Consider the following 20388-nt stretch of genomic DNA (forward strand, 5'->3'; position numbering starts at 1 on the left):
TGTAGATGGCTATCTGTCTTCATGTTCATGTGCCATTCTCCCTGTACAGGCACCTGTGTCTGATTTTTTAAAGATACCAGTCCTATTGGATTAGAGGCCCATCCTACTCATCTTAATTACATTTGCAGCAGCTCTATTTTCAAAGATGTTCCAAGGAACTGGGGCTTAGGACTTCAACATATTCATTTTTTCAACCCACAACAGGCCATATGGAAGGCCACATGCCAAAGAGGGACAACTTCATCAGACATTGTGTAAGACACATGTGTGTTAAGCCACCAAGATTTAAGATTTGCTGTCCACAGTAGCTGTGTCTCTTATCACAACTAAGACACCATCCCATCACACTAACCTTGGTCTTAATGATAACAAAGATTAGAGTCTACCCATACATTATGCTTTTTGGAAATGTGAAAAAAAAATAAAACTTCAAATTGTCCCCCAGCCTTCAGACTTGCAATTCTGCTTGGATTTCCCAATACTTGAGTGCTTCACTGGACTGGTCATTGTCTGGAGAGGGCCAGTCTCCGTCACGGGGTGGCAAGAGAAGGAACTTTGACCAATGAACTTTGGCTTCAGCTCTGACTCTGCCCCTAAAGAACAGCATGACCTCAGGTAGATCACATTTTTCTAAGCCATCGTTCATTCATTTGCATAAAGAAAACAATACTTCCTTCTGGGATTTGGGAGGATTAATCAAATTAATCTTCACAATTAGTACAGAATCTAGTGTGGAGTAGGTGTGTCATATGGTTTTACAAAAAGGTAAGGGGCATATTTATCATCTGGGAACTATGCTCTAACCCTTCCACAATGGCATTCAATGTCAGGGACACAGGATTCAGCAATTATACCAGTAAAATAAACCTAGGGGCAGGTATTTCAAGGGATGGTCTGTAGAGGAAGATACTCTGAAAGGCATATGAGGATTTTAACTCAATAAGTAGGACTTTCTATCATGTGGGCCTTCCCAAAGCTAGGCTATACTCTAAGGTAGTGAGTTTTCTGTCCCTGAATGTATTCAAGATGACCACTTGGTGGAGGTGATATGGCAGCATTTAATCACAGGATGAGTAGTTGGAATAGATTTTTAATATGTAAATTTCATGATTATAAGAATGGCAGGGCTTATTAATATAAGATTAGTCATCAAACAGGTACATTCTTATGCAGGACAGAGATTAAAAGTTTATATGAAAATGTGCCCAGAGGAGAAACTCTAGTGGTGGGTCATGGCAGCACGGATGATGGAATCCTGGGAGAGAGTAGAGAGGAAGGCACCGAAGTAGAATAAAGAGGGTTGTTTATAAACCTAAGAATATAATTCCACTATGACACAATTTTTCAGAGGACTGGCCCTATACTACCCTTGGAAAAGGTAGACTACATCTCAAGGACCATTTTTACCACCCTGCTCATGGGCCTTATGATCTCCAGGAATCTCTCCATCACAACCAAGCCCACAGCTCAATCTTCTGGGGGATGTCCCACCTGTGTGTCCACCCAGGCCATGTTCAGCACTAGCCCACCACCCACTAGGACCTGGCAGAACCACCCTGTGTGCCAGGGTCAGGCTGCTGGGCACAAGACGCCCAGTCAAGCAGTGTGGTTCTGAGCAACTGGAGAGCAGGTTTTTGACCTCAGACTTTCTGGACACAGAGTGGGGATTACCAACTCCAACACTTGTCCAGGCCTTCCAAAGGGGGATGCTCTTGAAAACTTTGTGGTTAGTAGAACCCACCATGCCTTGCATTCTTCTTCCCTTAATTGCTAGCTGATATATAAGCCTCTCCGGCTTCTGTGCTCATCGCCATCATGCTTAGTGCTTCTGTTCCCCTGCACATCCTCCCACCGCTCCCTTTTCCCTCATCAGCTTTCCCTCTGTACCATATGGAACCTCTGTACCATGGCAAATACACTTTCTACCATTAGCGCCACTGCCTGATTGAAACCTGGCCATCTCCCTGGACGCAGCACATCCCTTGCAATTGCTCATTCTCACACATGATGCATACCCCAGGGGAGGTGGGTCGGGGCACCAAGGACTCCCCCAGTGCCACTTCCCAATCATCGCTCCTCTGCCATAGCACAGTAAACCTTGCTCCCGGGAAGCCTTCTGCCATCTGGATCTGCTTTCAATTACATGCTTAATTGCTCCACAAATGGTAGAAAGGACTAATTTTAGCATTCCTGTCATTTACCAAGTCATAAATTTTGCAGCATGAATTAATCGCACTTACTCTAGGTTGGAATCCTTACTCTGCCCCTTACTAGCTATCTGACCTTTGGAAAGTTATTTAATCTTTCAGAGCTTCAATATCTTTAGGAAGTGGGGATAAAAATGCCTACCAAAGGAGACTGCTCTAAGTTGAGTGGTACCATATATGTGAAATCATCATAAATGGCATAAAATGTGAATTGAATCAGAATAAAAACATCTTCAATAGTGTGACTATAATTTGCCCCGTGGTCATTAAGAGTTATTTATAGCTTTTTTCATATTAAAAATTATTTGGTAAAACTATTCTGTATGATACGGTAATGGTAGGTGCATGTCATTATATATCTACTAAAACCATAGGATGTACAAAGGGTGAACTCTAAAGTGAACTGTGGGCTTTAGTTAATTGTAATGTATCAATATTGGCTCATCAATTGTAACAAATTTACCACACAATGTAAGGTGTTAACAATACAGGAAATTGGGAGAGGAGAGAAAGCGATATATGGGAATTCTGTACTTTCCACTTAATTTGTCTGAAAACATGAAACTGCTCAAAAATAGTCTAGCAATTAAACTACTTGTATGCAGCAGGTTTGTTCATGAGCTGAGAATTGTTGAAGCTGGTGATGGGAGCAGGGGCTTCATTATACATCTTCTCTCTAAATGTTCCCTAAAATTTAAAAAGATATATTTATTCAAACTGAACTTTTTCATACACATCTCCAACTCTCAAGCATTCACTTTAACTCATCTAAACTTTCCTGAGGGTCCGTTAACCAGTGTTAGACATGGTGGGAGGTTCAAGAACATTTTAAGACATGACGGGTTCCCTCCAGCAGGAAGTCAGCATCTTGTTGCAGAGGCAAGAAGGCTACTTGTGAAATGAGTGAGTCACACCAGAACACAACACAGTAGAGAACATAAATCCCTGGCAAAGAATATAAGTTCTGAGAGATCTGGAGAAAACAGAATAAAGTTTCTATCAATAAAGCTCTACGTTTCTAAACATCGGAATGGGAAAATTATGGGGGTTTGAATGACTTTGTAGCATAGGAACTCATATTTTGTTCAACCTGGGGTTTTGTTTGTTTGTTTGTTCTTCCAAAGGAAAGGACAGATGATGCTGAAATCATGGCATAAGAGCTCACTCTTGAATTGAGAGCAAGGGAAAGATGAAACTATATAAAACATGTCTGCAGGCTCAACTGTGCCCAAAGCTGGGCTGGATGCTGTTTTCTGAGCAGAGCACAGGGCCAAGCGCTGAGTTATTTACGAAATAAGTGATCATACAGGTGAGACTATTAGTGTGGGCTCTGTGAAGAGTTCAGGTTAAGGAAGGCAGTTTGGTTTTAGACTAGTTTAAAATAAAAATATGTCCACGGGCATACATGTCCTACAGATTTCCTTTGGCCTTTATAAATAATTGTTGAGATCTTACAAAGTACTTACAGGAAATGTTGCCTTACTGAAGTTAAATGATGGTTCTGTATCAGATTCTAATGTTAATTCTCATAGAATTTATGTTTTAAGTGATTTATCAAAAAATAGATTGTGTATTTAGATTTTCAGTGAGAAGCATGAAATTATAACTCCTTGGGAACCAGGGACATTTGATACTCTGTGGAAGACTACTTGTTATTCTAAAATTAGATCTCAAAATCAAATTTCCTGCAACACAAAGTCGGGGGGTTATAAATTTCAAGTTTTGGCAGCTTGGGCAGCACACAGGTATCTGTGAGGACTTTTAATTTAGATCCCAGAAAAGAGAGTGGGGATTTGGATCTAATTAATCTTTCTCTTTTTTAACTTGTGCAGTCTTTTGACTAGTAAATAAACTTTGGAGGATGCAGAGGAATATCTCTACTGTGGAGTTGCTTTCTCTGACTTCTTATGGGAGCTTCTAAATCCTTCCCCATGTGCCTAACTGCTGCCAATTCCTAGAAATCCCCTTGGTTTTAAGAAATACATCAAAGAAACTGCGTATTTTATACAGCAAGGAGAAAGAGAGGAATTTGTGAGCATGCTTTAACCCTGCAGAGATGGAGTAGCAGTCATGTTGCAGAATGCAAAGTGCTACGGTTCGTCAATTAATTTAGTCCTGCAACCCCTTGGCCAAGGAGCCACCTGCATTTTCAGAGGAAGGAACCGAGGGTCAGTTTGCAATGTGCCCAAGGAACCATGGCTAGTGTGTGGCTAAAGATTTGAATCTGGATTTGTCTGATGGCCCCTCTACCACCACCACCTGAAGCTTTGGCTTCCCATCATGATGTTTTTATAGCTTTGGTTTGTTGACTCTGGGGCAACACTTAAAGCCATGCATAAAAGATAAGATTCTCATCTCATTCAAATTATTATTAAATCTCATCTCATTCAAATTATTTTTAAAAAGACCATTTGTAAACAGAACAAAGAAGTCATCTCTTCTTAGGGTAATTTGAGGGGCATCCCCTTCTGGCCTAAAATATCCTCATTTCCCTCAAAGTGCTCTTTATGTACATTACTGGAAATTCTACCATTACATAGTCAATCCTTTGTGTTAAATATTTGGTTTGAAAAGGAAAATGTACCCAAAGAAGATATGCTATATTAATGATTAAGACCATAGTCTAATAGCCAGTTAATTATATACATTTTCCTTTCTTAGAAGGGACCAAGTAGTCCAAGTTACTAGAATAGGAAAGATATGCTCTGTGGGTTCACAGTCTGTGATTGTAAGGCAGCTAGGAAATTTGTAACAGAGAAGAGGCATGTAAACTAGTTCTGATATTGAAACAGAAATGATATGTTCATTGGCAAAGGTATTCACACTTTTAGGGAAAAAAAATACTGAGTTTTTGCTTGGCCTTACCTTGTAGTAACAGAGTAATGAAATTTGGTCCTAGAATCCCAGGGGTGAGCACTGTGTACCAGCTCCTGCAGGTAAGCTCAAGAGGAAAACAACTGCAGGTGCAATGAACTTGTACTACAGGGCTTACAGACCTCAACCCATCCTACCTTCACAGTGACTCTGAAAGGTTATTAGACCTTCTATGCAGATGTCATTAATAGTAGCCCTAACCATCCTCACTTGTAAAAAGGTGTAAAAGCCAATTTTTTTTTGTCTTTTTGCCATTTCTAGGGCCACTCCCTCAGCATATGGAGGTTCCCAGGCTAAGGGTCGAATCGGAGCTGTAGCTGCCGGCCTACACCAGAGCCACAGCAATGCCAGATCCAAGCTGCGTCTGCAACCTACACCACAGCTCACGGCAATACCGGATCCTTAACCCACTGAGCAAGGCCAGGGATTGAACCCGCAACCTCATGGTTTCTAGTTGGATTCGCTAAACACTGAGCCACGATGGGAACTCCAAAAGCCAATTATTTTTTAATTATAGATCATTTTATAGACAAAGATAAAACCCATGTTAGTTTAGGCATGGCTGACATATGGAAAAGTATGGAATTTTAAAACCAGAAAACCTGCTTTAAAGTCCTGAATTTGCCATTAACAAGTTGTGTAACTTTGAGCAAGGCATCTTACTTTAAGCCTCAGTTCTTATCTGCTATAAAAAGGAGGATATTAATAACTTAACCTGACACCCAGAGCTTTCAGATGAAGTAGCTAGTCCAGTTTATTTGGGGTCATGATTCATCACAGGTACCCAGAGGAAGAGGCCAGGAAGGGCGAGGTAGATTGTCAATCCTCAAAGAAACCCGGGGCCTGTCTCACAATTTTGCTCATGGGCCAGCTCTTCCTCATAAATATCTTTACTCACACACATCACTGTGGCTCTTTATCCAACTTTAACTGCCAGATTTCTATAAAACTGTCATAAATTACAAGATTAAAACATTGAAAGGCTTATGTTTTTGGTATTAGGTTCTCTTAAGATATATATCACTTATATATAAATAATAGAAAAGTGACTGTATCCCTGGATTAGCTGGAGAAAGTATCAGGTAAACACAAGCTGAATACGCATGAAAGGAAATCAAAGCCATTCATTCAGTAGGCTAACTCGATTCCACGGAATATCTCGACTCCTAACCAAATAAAAAATAGACCAAAACAGAGGAAATCACCAAAAAAGACATGTTGCAAGATGGTCATCTAGTTGGGAGACACTTTTCCCGTACAGATGATTTAATGTTTGATGAAATTTAGAAGTCATATTGAGACAAGTCCTCCAGTCCTAAAAGTTTAAGGTTTAAAGCTCAAATCTTCTCGGACACCTCTTCTGCGTGGCTAAATAGAGAAGTTTTTCGGGAGTATTTCCATAAAAGTTTTCCATGTCAAGCTGCTCTCCATGGGAGATCAAGGTGGCCACAGTGACATAAAGCTGCCCCCTTGAACACAAGACCTGGCCATTCTAAAAGGCAGTTTAGAATGTGAGCATGTAACTAAGCAGGTGCAATCCCATATCAGCTGGAGCTGCAGATCTGAGGCTTAACTGAAGCTGAAGGATCTGCTCCCAGCCTCACCCACAGGGTGGCTGGCTCACACACAACTAGGTTCATTATGGACTGACTCACAAGAAACCTAGGAAGGTAAGTGATTGCCAGGCTAAGTAAAGAATTTAGCAGAAAAACATTTCCCCACTTCCCCATCCTCCCTCTTACTTTTGGGTGTTATATAGTGACAGCACTGTGTCTTTTTATGAGTTAGGAGTGCTCTGAAGTGCAAAGTGTCTGCTAGAGCTGGGGTGGGACTCATGCTATGGCCTTCGCTGCTTGAATGGAGGAGCCTAAACATCTGTGTGACCTTTGGTAAGAAAGCCTACAGTCCACCCCCAACTAAACTGAAGACCAGGAAAACAGTAACACGTTTGTATCACAAACAGTAACAAGTTTGTATCAAGGGTTCCAACTCCTGGGAGAGGGAGTTCCAGTAAAATAGTTTAAAGCACCAAAAGGGGGAAGCACGGTGAGAACCCAGCTTTGGAGGAAAGAACTGCTCACTTGGATGAACTGGTGAGCACTTCAGGAATTGCCTTTCTGGAGAACTGAGCATAGCTCCTAGACGTGCTGGAGTGGCTTTGTTTCAGGAGACTATTCTGCAGTCGCACCATTATAGTCACCAGGATTTGAATCTGGAGGGAAAATACACTTTTGTCTGAACAGTGATTTGAATATGCACATGCTTAGCTTGTTTTTGAGGGAGACCAACTGGGGCCACCAAGGTGTAGAAAATGCAGCCAACAATGCAATGAGGACTCAAGAGGAGGAAAAGGTCTAAGTTTTTGAACACAACTGCCTCACAATGGAATGGCCTCTAGAAAGGCTGATTTTCCAAAGTTTCAAGAGCAAAGACTTAATTTTTTAAAAAGACATGTATTCTTAGAAGAACCAATACGCATTTTTCACTAGTAACAAGATTAAATGTCTTGCCTTTGAAAAACTAACAAGCCTCCTTCACCAAAGAGAGTCAGTGATTTCTTTGTTTATATCAAGTCTGACACTAAGGTGGGATATCACTGGACAAAACTAGCAGAAGCATGAAACACCAGATGTGAAAACAGCGATGTTCTTTTACCTGGAATATCTATGTCCAGGATTTTGAACAAGTTCTTCAAGACTTGCAAATCTGCATCAGTTTTCTTTGACACTTCCTAGTACAGGGATACTTGTAGGTACATACAGTTTAGATTCTTACACAAACATTCTTTTTCCTTGTTGATTTTACATGAAATATATATACATTTTTTGTCTTTTTAGGGCCGCACCCATGGCATATGGGGGTTCCCAGGCTAGAGGTCTAATCGGAGCTACAGTTGCCAGCCTACGCCACAGCCATAGCAACATGGGATCTGAGCCTCGTCTGCAACCTACACCACAGCTCATGGAAATGCCAGATCCTTATTAACTCACTGAGTGAGGCCAGGGATCAAACCCATGTCCTCATGAATGCTAGTCGGGTTCGTTAACCACTGAGCCACGACGGGAACTCCTGATTTTTACGTGAAATATCTATCCTGTGCGTCTATGGCAGTACTTCTAAGGTTTGGCCTATCTTAAGAATCTCTATAAAAACAGTTTCTTTAATAATTTGGTAAATGTTAAAATACCCTACAGTTAGCATCAAATAGACTGCTACTAATTCATTTTATTCAGACTGATAGCAAGCAAATAGTTTAATATCTACAAAATTTACAAGAGTCTTCAATTAAGGTGTTCTGGTGAATCCTACATGCCTGTATTCATTTTATATCATTGACTAGATCAAAAGATTTTGTTTTTTATTGCTTAGCTATACCCTGAGTATAGTTTTATTTTAAAATAATATTGAGGGAGTTCCCGTTGTGGCGCAGTGGTTAACGAATCCGACTAGGAACCATGAGGTTGCGGGTTCGGTCCCTGCCCTTGCTCAGTGGGTTAACGATCCGGCGTTGCCGTGAGCTGTGGTGTAGGTTGCAGAGGCGGCTCGGATCCCGCGTTGCTGTGGCTCTGGCGTAGGCCGGTGGCTACAGCTCCGATTCAACCCCTAGCCTGGGAACCTCCATATGCCGCGGGAGTGGCCCAAGAAATAGCAACAACAACAAAAAAGACCAAAATAAATAAATAAATAAATAAAATAAAATAATATTGAAAGTTTTGTGCAAATATTAAATAGATTTATATATTAAAATACATACTTTATAGTAAAATAGAAAAGCTTTGGAAATAGTATACATGGTTATTACAAGTTCTGTGTACAAAACTATAAGAAAAATACCCCCATGACACCACCATTTCAAAATAACCACCATTAACAGTTTGGTGTTTTCCCACTAAGTTTTTATTTCTATCATATATTTGTATATGCCGAGACTATGTCTTCACCTTTTTCATTCTGCAAACTTATTCTAAGTATTTTCCTTATCATTAATTTTTTGTAAAATATTTATAAAGTCGCTTAACATTTCTGAATATGGGCTTAAAGTACTTAACCTTCCTTTCATTGCAATATTTATATATATATACATATATATAATTTCTCTCTAAAATAATACTGCAATTAAATTTTTTTTTGCATTATTTCCTAAACTAACTCTCCTAGGAGTAAATGTATAAAGCCAAAAGATGTGATTCTTTTTCAGCTTTATAAACCACAGTATCACATTGCTTTCTGTTCACCAGCAGTATGAGAATGTCTCTGTTCTTACTCCCAAGCAGTTTGAGAGTGTATTACTACATTTCTATATTCTCACCCAAATATTCCAATATTCTTTCTTTTTGAAATTCATTTTAAGTACCTCGTGATTGCTTTGCATTTCCTTTCAGTGAAACATTTTTTTTGTCAGATTTGCCATCCATTTGTAGTCATCTTCTGTAAAATATTTTCTCTAGTGCACTTTTGAAACACCTTGTATGTGGTTTTTTCTTTTGGCAGATGTCAAAACACTTCTAGGACCAGCTCCAATGAATGTATACAGTCTCTTTTGATATGCTAAAAACTGACAAGATTCCTGAAACGAGGATTTCTCTAATGTTGGTGTTGTTCCCAAGGTCCACAAAGAACATTTGATTCAATGATGCTATAACATTCTGCAGGACAGTTATATAGCTATAATTATAAATTCTTACACTGCATCATTAATCTGGTACCCCTTCTTATAAGAACTCTTACCACTACTTATTTTGAAATAATATTGAAAAATCAGAATTAAAATGGCATTTTTTTTCTATATTCCATCTTAAGACAGTGTGCTAAAAATCAACTTGGCTGTGAATTTTGGAAAAATCCTAGCCACAGGTCATAACATTCCTGTACGCCAAGATAACTTGGCTGAGAAATACTGAATAAGATTCAGACATATAGGAGGAAACTCTTCCTTTGGCACAAAATTGGCTGCACAAGAAAATGAAAGAGGAAATCATCAATTAATAAAAGCCATTTTCTTGTTTACTAAAATAGAGCTTGTTTCCCAAATGGGGCTGATATATTCAAAATCTAAGTATGCCAGGGCACATTCACCATGCCTCTGCCCAGGATCCTGCACTGGCCCTCCATTCCACTGGAGTGGAACTTAGCTCTTACAGACCCAGTGCCTACCTCTGTCACCTGCTCTCTGCCTTCCCCTCCTCTCCTTCCCTTCCATTCACTCTGCTCCAGCCCCTCTGGCCAGTGGGCTGTTCTTGGAAGAAGCTGAGCGAAATCCTACTTTGGATCTGGCCTTGGCATCAGTGGCTCTCTGCCTGGGTATTCTTTCCCTCGACATCCATACTTAATCTAACACTTATTCAAATGCCACCCTCGCATTGAGGTCTACTGAACAGCCTCACTTAAAGCTGTAACTTGCACCCCATCCTCCCATATCTGAACCTCCTTGGCCTGCTCTACTTTTTCCTTCATAATAGTTATCACCTAACATCACACATAATTACTTGTGATGTTTATTGTCTACCTCCTTGTTAGAACGTAAGTTCCAGCAGGCAGGGATCCTTGTTTTGTTCACCATCGGACCCCAAGGTGAATTGGAGGTCTAGGTTCCCGAAGACCTAGAATAATACCTGGCAACAAACAATATTTGTTGAATCAATTAAAGACATCTTTAAAAGAAAATTCAGCTGGAGAGTGTGCCATGGATGGCATTTGACTGAGTATCTAGAAGAAGTATATGAGCTATAGTCTTATGTCAACATTTTGATAATGTGGATCAATGCTATTGATTCATTGATTGAACAAACACTTATCAGTCATAGACTGTGTGTCAGCACTGTCTGGGGACCCAAGGGAGAGAATGTGTATTCCCTGTCTTAGTGAATGTGAAGACCAGCAGCATCTGGGAGGGCACCCAACCCAGTCTTACTAGGGGGTGTTCAGGAAAGACAGGGCATCAAACTGAGATCTGGGGCAAGAGGGGGCTGGAGGAAGGGCTGGAAGAAGGTGCAGAAGGCGTTCCAGGTGAAGGAGGCAGCGTGTTCAAAGGTCTGGCCTGCTGTGGTTCCTGCTTACTCCCAATCCTCTGCTGTGGCATTTGGACTTTACCCTGAGAGCAGCAGGGAGTCATAGAAACACTGAAATAGAGTCTAACACAGACAGATTTACATCTTAGAACACTATATCCTGATTCTCAAGGTGTGTTAAATACACATTTAATGAGTGCTTACTATAATCAAAATGCTCTTTCTTTGTGCTTTGGAGGAAATTAGAATGGTCTGTCTAGGAAGGAAATTTTAAACTATATTGGCAAAATTATGTCTTAAACATAAGTAGAGGTATTGAAAAAGTGTAGTTTTTCCCAAGTTTACTACCAATGTGTTTGCATTGGAAACGATATCAAAATATTGTGACATTTAATGAATTATTTTCTTTTGTTTTTCCTAAATGCTTAAATAATTTAAACAAAGTTTTCTTAGTTCTTAAAATTAAAAACTAAAAGAAAAGTTCAAAAGCTGATGGAGAAGGAACACATTTACCACTTTACAATGTTGGAAAACTTCGTTTTTTCTTCAGAAATGTGCCACAGAAGTTGATAGGTATTCTGAAAGCATATTTGACACCCGTGACAAGACTTTACAAAGAGGTAAAGTTCTGTTCTTTATAAGCTCCTGGTCTTTTCAGCCTGTCGTTGGTGTCCTATCCTGTACAGGTGTAGGTGAAGTTACCTCAAATGCTGCATTCTCCATATTATCCCATGGTGTCCTGAGGCTCCAGAAGTGGCCACAATAAAAAAAATTTCTGGGGCAGAATATCCTTCTATGACCTTATTCCACCTTTCTGAAGTTAAAGGATCCCTAGTACTTCTGGGATTTCCTATCAGAGAGTTGGGGATTGTGGGGAGATGAAAAGCATTTCCAGAAGAGTTTATGTTGCTTGAGGTTAGATTTTTATGTTCTTAATTGGATATATCTGTTCAAAGTCTGTCAAATTCAAAACAGTGCTATTGACTCTACAACAGAGAGATTTTTATCATGTACCTCCATCAGAACTTCCTTATGAATAAGAAATAAGACTTTGAATAAGACTTTATAAATAATTATTTGAGCTCTCTTTTTGTGATTCTGGCATGTGTTCCAAGACCACCAAGTAACTGTCCAGTTTTCAGCAGACCCGTATACTGAGTGTCCTACAAGCTGAACTCAGTTCTGACACTATCTACCTGGAGATAGTAACACATCCCACAGGTGAAGAGTTTAATCTTCAGCTCCTACCACTTCCATTCTCAGAGGTCGGTGGGTGGGGCCAAAAGGTCCAACCTTCCAGTCACTTGGTCTTTCAGCTTCTTTCAGAGAAACTCAAATCTAAGCCACTTCATTAACCGAAACTTGGGTGTGTTCCAAAAGACACTCCCATCTCTTGGGCAATTCCAAGGATTTTAGATCTGTCAGAAACCAGGGACAAAGACCAAATATATTTTTTATTATGTTATTGAATTATTCTCTTGTTTTATAGCAGAGATAAGAGGAGGAGCTCTAGAGCCAGACTACCAGGGTCCAAACCAGGTGCTACAACTAGATTTGTGACCTTAGGCCAAGTTACTTCACCTCTTTTTGCCTTGGTTTCTCCTCATCGGTAAAATGGAGATAACCACAGTGATGAGGTTCAGGATGTGCTACACAAAATATGTCACTTTGGCCTATGACATATCTTCAACTGAAGGAATTTAAGACAGCAGAAGCAGGAAGGTCACTCTGACCTCCCCGCCCTCGCCCTTCTTCCCTAAACAGGTTGTAAAATTCTCAATGGAAAATGCCTTCCCTCTACCAGGAGGAAGGAAGACATTCTTATCACTAGAGTCCTTTGGGAATCAGGGGCAAGAAATCTATACAAACAAACCTTGTTAAATTAGACCTGTTCTTCCTAGTTACTTCTTCACCACTTATTATCCCTACCCAAGCCCCTTTGTCAATTCTTCACAAATTTATGGTTTGTCTAAAAAGTATAAAATCTGCCCGCCCTGGTCACTTCTTCAGATCTAGTGAAGGCACCCATGTACAGTGTAAAAATAGAATCAGACTTGCATGTTTTTCTCCTATTAATCTGTCTTTGCCAGTTACATTTTCTGACCCAGCCATGGACCCTAAGAGGGTCGAGGAATTTTTCCTCCTTTTAAGAGTCTATACCTCATAGTATTGCAATATATGGAAGCCCTGGGAATAGTGCCCTTACAGGGTGAGAACTTTATAAATATTAACTATCATTATCTACCAAGCCTTGCATTGTCTCACAGTGCTTTGAAGTCAGGATTAAAAAACTCCCTGAAAAGAATCCAAAAAAGAATCAATGTGTGTATATGTCTAACTGAATCACTATGTTATAGAACAGAAATTATCACAACATTGCAAATCAACTGTACTTTGGTAAAATTTCTAAAAAAATGAAAAAATTCCCAGAAATAACACCAACTCCAGAATTAATGTCACATTGAACAATTGGTCATCTCCTATTTTAACTTATTTAAACATCTTATTGTAACATCTTAACCCACATTGTGTTTGAACTGTTAAAAGATCAATGGAAGCCAATGGAAAGTGTTAAGAGCTGATCTGAGCAAAAATCAATTTGAATTAGGCAGGGCACTCCCAGACAGGAGCTAAGGGAGAGACTTTTACAGAGAAGATGCAGAAGTGAGGCAAGGACATTATTTGACTCTGGTGCATGCATTTGCCTTATTTGGAAAAGCCTAGTTGCCTGTTTGTGGTGGGTGGCCCTTAGGTTCTGAGATCTTCACCTGGAGGGATGGACAGCCTAAGGTTTTGGTTTCCCCATGTATGTAAGCTGCTAAGGCATTAGAGCCACTTCAGTGTAATGACCTCCTTGTTTAATTAATTGAACAAAACAAATGCAGCAGTCAAGGATGCCGCTGAACTAACAGAATAGAACTCAAACCCACAAACCTGTCCCACAGCCACATCAGCCTAAGCATGCCTCCCCAAAGGGCCTTACAGAAGAAGCATTGGAATCCCTGGTGCAAATGACAAGAGCAAGCAAGAATTACCATACTATCAAAATGGAATCCTTTACCCTTAGTCTGACTTAACTTGAAACAGTAAATTTTCCTTTCTTCAGATATTGAGGTTCATGTTTGGAATTCTGCAGCAAGGATTAACTTGATAAACCAGGAATTGCTGCTCATATCCAGGAAATGGAAGAAAGAAAGCTTTTGGTGGGGGTGGGGGTGGGGGTATTTTTCCATCCTTTTAACAATCACACAACTATGCTCATGATTGGAAACATATGTTCTTCTTTGCAGACTTTAGCCCTGAAAATAGAAAAATTTAAATTGATGCATTTCTACCTACTTCATCAAACATTTATTGAGGAACTATTATGTCTCAGGCACTGTTCTGGGCACTGGAAAAGTCTGCGTGCTCAAAAAGCATTGCGAAGGGTATGTATTGCACAACTTATACATAATGGAGTATAGTCATTGCAGAGGGGAGACTAAGAGAAAACAAATGAGTAAAATACATTATGTGACAAAAAGAAAACCCATTAAATAGAGTGGTCAGGGAAGACCTCACCATGAAGACAACGTTTAGCAAAGACCTCAAGCAGATTAAGAGTTTTTCTAGGGGAAGAGCATAGTAGGCAAAGGACCCCGAGGCACAAAAGCACTGAGCAAGTGTGGAGCAAGCGTGGTGCATTTGAGGCACAGCAACAGGGCTAGTCTGGCTGAAACAAGGCAGGGTGTAACCCGATGTAAACTTAGAGGCATTAGGATCCTAGAGGAGAGCACGTAAATCATACTGGAGCTTAGGCTACTCTCAAGATTTCAGCTTTTAGTCTGGATAATGGGAAAACCTGTGGAGCTTTGAGAAGAGGAATGACACAACCTTACTTACCTCTTAAAGAAAAGTATGTCTATTGTGTTGAAAAGGTGACAAGGGAGCCCAGGTAACAGGCTATTTCTGTAATTCAGGTTTGAGTTAATTGTGCCTTTGATTATGCTCCTAATGACAGTAGTAAGAAATGGATGGATTGTGGACATTTTGGGATGTATAATCAACAGGATTTGCAAATGGATGGAATGTGAGGTGTAAAACTGAGAGAGAAATCCAGAATGACCCCAAGGTTTTCAGACCAAACAACCAAAAGTCTGGAGTTGCCATTTGCTGGGACAGGGAACCCACTGGGATAATCAGGTGTGGAGAGATGGAATTAGACAAGCAACATTAGACATGTTAAGTTTGAAACACCTATTTACGAGCTATCTAAGCAGAACATGAAATAAACAGTTGGCTCACCGATTCCTCTGTGTCCTGAATATAATCCTTACAGCTAAGCACGTCTATAGTACTGAGACACATGTGAATTGCTACTTGATATCAAACATACTTATGAACTTCTATAAGAAATTTGGAACCTCATCACCGCTCTCAGAAGAAGTAAAATTTATATGCTTATAAGGAGTAGAGAGAATCCCAAATAGAAGTTAACTCGGCATATAGCAGCTGCAACAGGCACCAAAGGGTCAAACAGAGCAGGTTTAACAGCAGTTAGATCTCAAATAGGTAATGGTTTTTAGGGTCTCCACACTCTTTGGAACTAAGTATAAATTGGTTTGATTTTCAAGCACACGGGAAAACAGTGTTTCCTGTGCCAGATAGGTATTTTCGCACAAAACTCGTTCGAAACGCCTCAGCATGAATACTCAAACTGCGATTGACCTCTGTTAGGGATGGCGAGAGCACCAAGAAGTGGAATGCAAGAATCGAAAAAAGAAATGTAGACGTAAATTTGGAGCAACAGGAAATGACAGCGAGGAAATCTCAGGAAACACAAAACTTAGAGGTTAAAACCCTATATACCTGCTGGAGAAAGGATGGTAACAGGGATGGGTACAGCCAGCCTCAGCGCCCCGCGCATGCGCATACATGCACAATAACAGGAAGTGGTGGGGGCTGCGGTGGTCCATCAGCTGGGCACGGGTTTCCTCAGAAAGGGGGTTGAGGGGCTCTTTGTTGCTGCGCAAGACTGGGAGCACAGAGCAGTCAGGTCTTGCCTGATTTCCAGATAAGCTGGAAATCTAAATCTTTACGTGAAATCTCCTAATTTTTAAATGTTGGCATTTAGTTCGCATTTCCAAACAGCACTATGTAAGCCAAACCAAATGTATCTGAAAGCTGCTTGTGGTTTTTAGGCCCCCGCTTTGCAACTTCTAACATTCCCATTTCCATACAAATAGTTGTAATTGTTGACCAAACTGAGCCATTAAATTCTAACATAGTTTTGACAATTATTTCTCCTTCACAGGAGGAACCATTCTTTTATTGGTATGACCTGGAGTTTCTGTTTCAATATGACAGCCTAATATTCAAATACAAAAGAGTAAAACTAAGGTGGTAATGACTTCTCATGTTTTCAGGGTGTTGAAAAATGAAAGTTATTGACTTGGTTACTATCTTTGCACAAATCTTCTCAAACTGAAGTGGACATTAAGGCGGATGCAGAATAAGGCAGTCATGCCCTGCCGCTTCCAAAATAGGTTGGTATTTTTCAAGATCCTCCTGGAATGTTATTTTTTAAGGATGTTCAGCTTCAGGAATTATATAGGCTGATGGGAAAGGACTGCTTCGGACTGAAATGAACAAGTGAGGGGAGAGATTTTCATTATGATTAGGCCAGTCTTCATAGTCTCTCCTATAAATCATTTTCTCAATCATGCTATATAGCAATTTCCATTAAGAAGCAAGCATATTGGATGCGTGAACAGCTTTGGAGGAACCGCAGAAACTCCAATTGTTCGGATCTGGATAAGAGGCTGGGATAACCTAAGTAGGCAGCTGGCCCAGTGCTCAGGTGCTGCGAGTCGAAAAAGATCTGAGAAGAGTTCTATCTTCCAGGAAACTTTCCTAAAAGACTCTTGCTCTGTAGTGACTTCATTTCTACTTATAGATTTGGGAGGAGGGGAAGATCTTCATTTTTTTTCCTCTAAAATAATTGAGAAAGCAGATATCCCCAGAATGGGGTAAGTCTTAAAACTCCTACCAGTTAACACCTTACGTGAGAGAGCGATTTAAAAAAAAGAACTTTCTCCCCCCAACAGGGGCAGAGAGCTGAGAGAGCAAGAGAAAGAAGTAATGACAGAGGCTTCAGAAGTCTGGAAAGGAGATGAACTGAAGGTGTGAGGGTGTCACTTAATTGTCTAGTGCAGCTCCAGTTCCCAGGAGAGCAAGGGTGCAGATGGAGACTTTTGTCACTTGTCATGTGGTCTCATCTGTGACAAGTCAAAATGTTCTCAGATTTTTTTGAGGGAATTTTTTTAATTTTTATTTTTTTTAAAAAGGATCTGTCGCTCCTGATGAAAAACGACTTAGAATTTAGAGAGGAACGGCCATGCTAGTTAATTTCACCCACAATTCTGTTTTTGTACAGAATCCCAGATGCCTTCAGGAAAACATTTAATGACCAGGCAAAAAGATGTGTGCAAAGCTAGGGAGGAAAAAGCAAAGTTGGAAGAGCTTGCTCAAGGGGAAGCTGTCGATTTTATCTTGATCATACCTGTAAATGGAGCAGGATTTACTTTGCAAACTTTGGAAAGATTTGCTGACATAGGGCTAAGAAGGGGTAAGCCTGAGGTCAGAAGCTGCTGTGGAAAATGTGACCCTTCTCACAAATAAGGAAGTTCTCTGCTGTGGGCTCTGGAGGAGATGCCTGCCAGCCTTGTGTTTGCTCAGTGATTTCTTTGACACTTTGTAAAACCCTGTAGGATTTCAGGATATTAGTGCTTCTCCAGACTTACTCTTCATAAATGGTCCTTTTAAGCACTGTTTGCTACCAGTTAGCTTCACGTGAAACTCCTTTTATTAAAATAAAAGGGGGAGGGGGAAGGGAGGACTCTTTTCCCTTGCCTTATCAGGTTAGACCCTTTTTAGAGGGTCGTTGTATTGTTTTATTCTTATGAAATAACTGTGGGTTATTTCATGGATGTTCAGTCATCTAATGCGACCTGTGTCCCCAGCCCACACTAGATTTAGATCAAGAGGTTTGTACAGCAAAAGATCATGTTGACTTTTTATTTCTCAAGGAGGAAAAACCCAAATACCATGTGATAGACATTTTTCGTTGTTGTTTCAAAGGTCTGAAATCGTAGGGGTTTTTTTTTTGTTTGTTTTTTGTTTTGTCTTTTTAGGGCCACACCCGCGGTATATGAAGGTTCCCAGACTAGGGGTCTAATCAGAGCTATAGCTGCCGGCCTACACCACAGCCACAACAATGCCAGATCCGAGCCATGTCTGCAACCCACACCACAGCTCACAGCAACACCAAATCCTTAACCCACTGAGCGAGCACAGGGATGGAAACTGCAACCTCATGGTTCCTAGTCAGATTTGCCTCCGCTGCACCTCGACGGGAACTCCTGAAATAGTAGGTTCTTGATGTTGGATAATCTTTCTCTACTAGGTTAGTTCAACATTTCCATTTACAAATAGGATGATACCTGACTGAAGAGCATCAGATATGGATAATTCTCTACCAGTGCACATAATTGATACGGCATTTCCGTGCATCAGCCCCCTGGGTCTTGGCTTCATCTTTTCCCAGATGCTGTCTTAATAGCTCAGTAGTTAGAGGAAGCAATTCTGTTCAACTGAGATAGGCACACAAGGGAAGGCAAAATCTGGGCCAAGCTGGGAAACGGCACCATGGAAACAGACCTAAAGCAGAAGAGGAAGAGGCCCCAGACGCTGCTTGGGTTGAGCGTGCTGATGGCAGGACTTCTACAGAGGGGATTTCTCTGCTTTTCCACTGCCCAGAAGTCCCAGCGGGGAAGCGAAGGTGACACTGTTAGGTCAGAAGAAGCTGTGTAGGCGGTATCCATGCCCCACAGCCACATGCAGTCTGAGAAATAGCTGCCATCTCCCTCTTAAGCTGTTCTGGGTAAGAGTGAGCTTTCATCAGATTTCCCCAAATCCAAATCTGTTCACTCTGTTACTAACAAGTCTCTGAACCATTGAAAGCCTCGGTTTCCTGGTGTCTAAAATCAGGATCATGATATTTTGGCTTCACTGGGTTGTGCAAGGACCTAAGGAGATGGTTCAGGCAAAACACTCAGCACAGAGCTTGACTCATTGGTCCAAGAGAAAGCGATCGAGGAATTCTTTTCTCTAATGTGGGTGTTAGGTGACACTTTTGGCAGGTTCCTCACGCACTGTGGATTAGGCAAAGAGGAAAGCATTGGTAGGAGGGGATAGAGAAGGGAAATCAGAGCGCTGGTGGGGAACACCAGTCAGGGGGGAACAGGGAAAGCTCTAAACGGAAAGAGGCAGACAGAGCAGCAGAAAGAACCCTTAGATGAAGCAAGTCCCAGGCACACTGGCATGCATTGTAAGAAAATCATTGGATTCACGCATTGTGGTTCTACTAGCATGTTTTGTTTTCTCTCATTTACCTCCTGCTCGGCCTCCCTTCATACATTTTATCATGCCCCCCTTATAAAAAATTCTATAAAGTTTCTCCCCATGTGTCCTCTCTGACTGCTCCTCTTTTTCCACATTTTTTTTCCCTCTTCATTCTTACCAGTACCTCCATTATGCTTTATTTCTCTTTTGCTGTTTTTTTTTTTTTTGGTGTTGTTTTTAAGCAGTGCCAGCTACCTTATTTTTTGTCCTTCCCAGGTCATGAAAAAACTATTTTTTTCTTTCTCCAAAGAGAAACCCCCTGCTTACTGACCACTTCAACGCCCTCTTACTCTCCTCTTTATATCCGTTATTATCTGCCCACCGGTGGTTCATTCTTTCTTGGCTAATTTTTATTTCTGCCAGCTGGAGATGCTGATCAAGGACCAGTCACTTGCACATGTGCTAAATGCGAGTGTGTTCTTACTGGCCTTTAGATTTTCTGTATCTCCAAACCTTCATTAGAGAATACTGCTGTGTGAACAGTGGCTCTGCCAGTTATCACCTCGTGTGAGATCACTAACAAGCACGATGCATCATCTCCACTAATTAAAGCAGCTTTTCTTCAAGCATAGAGTATAAAAGTGTTAAAAAAAAAAACTGTCCAGGACTATTTTAACAGCTACTCAAATTATCCAATCACTAAAAATGATTTCTCTTGCTTTTGCCAAGCTAACTGAAGACAAAAGTGGGTTTCTGGTTTAGACGATCCACTGGTTATTTATACCACCTTCATGAGCTAGAGCATGGTCAACTCAGACTTCAACCTGAATAAGAGCATAGATATGTGTAAGCATATGATTTAATGGAAGACTATTCCCCAAGCATCTAGAGTGGTCTGGATTCCACCATGGGAAGGC

The sequence above is a fragment of the Phacochoerus africanus genome, chromosome 7, assembly GCF_016906955.1.
Source record: "Phacochoerus africanus isolate WHEZ1 chromosome 7, ROS_Pafr_v1, whole genome shotgun sequence".
Lineage (NCBI taxonomy): Eukaryota > Metazoa > Chordata > Mammalia > Artiodactyla > Suidae > Phacochoerus > Phacochoerus africanus.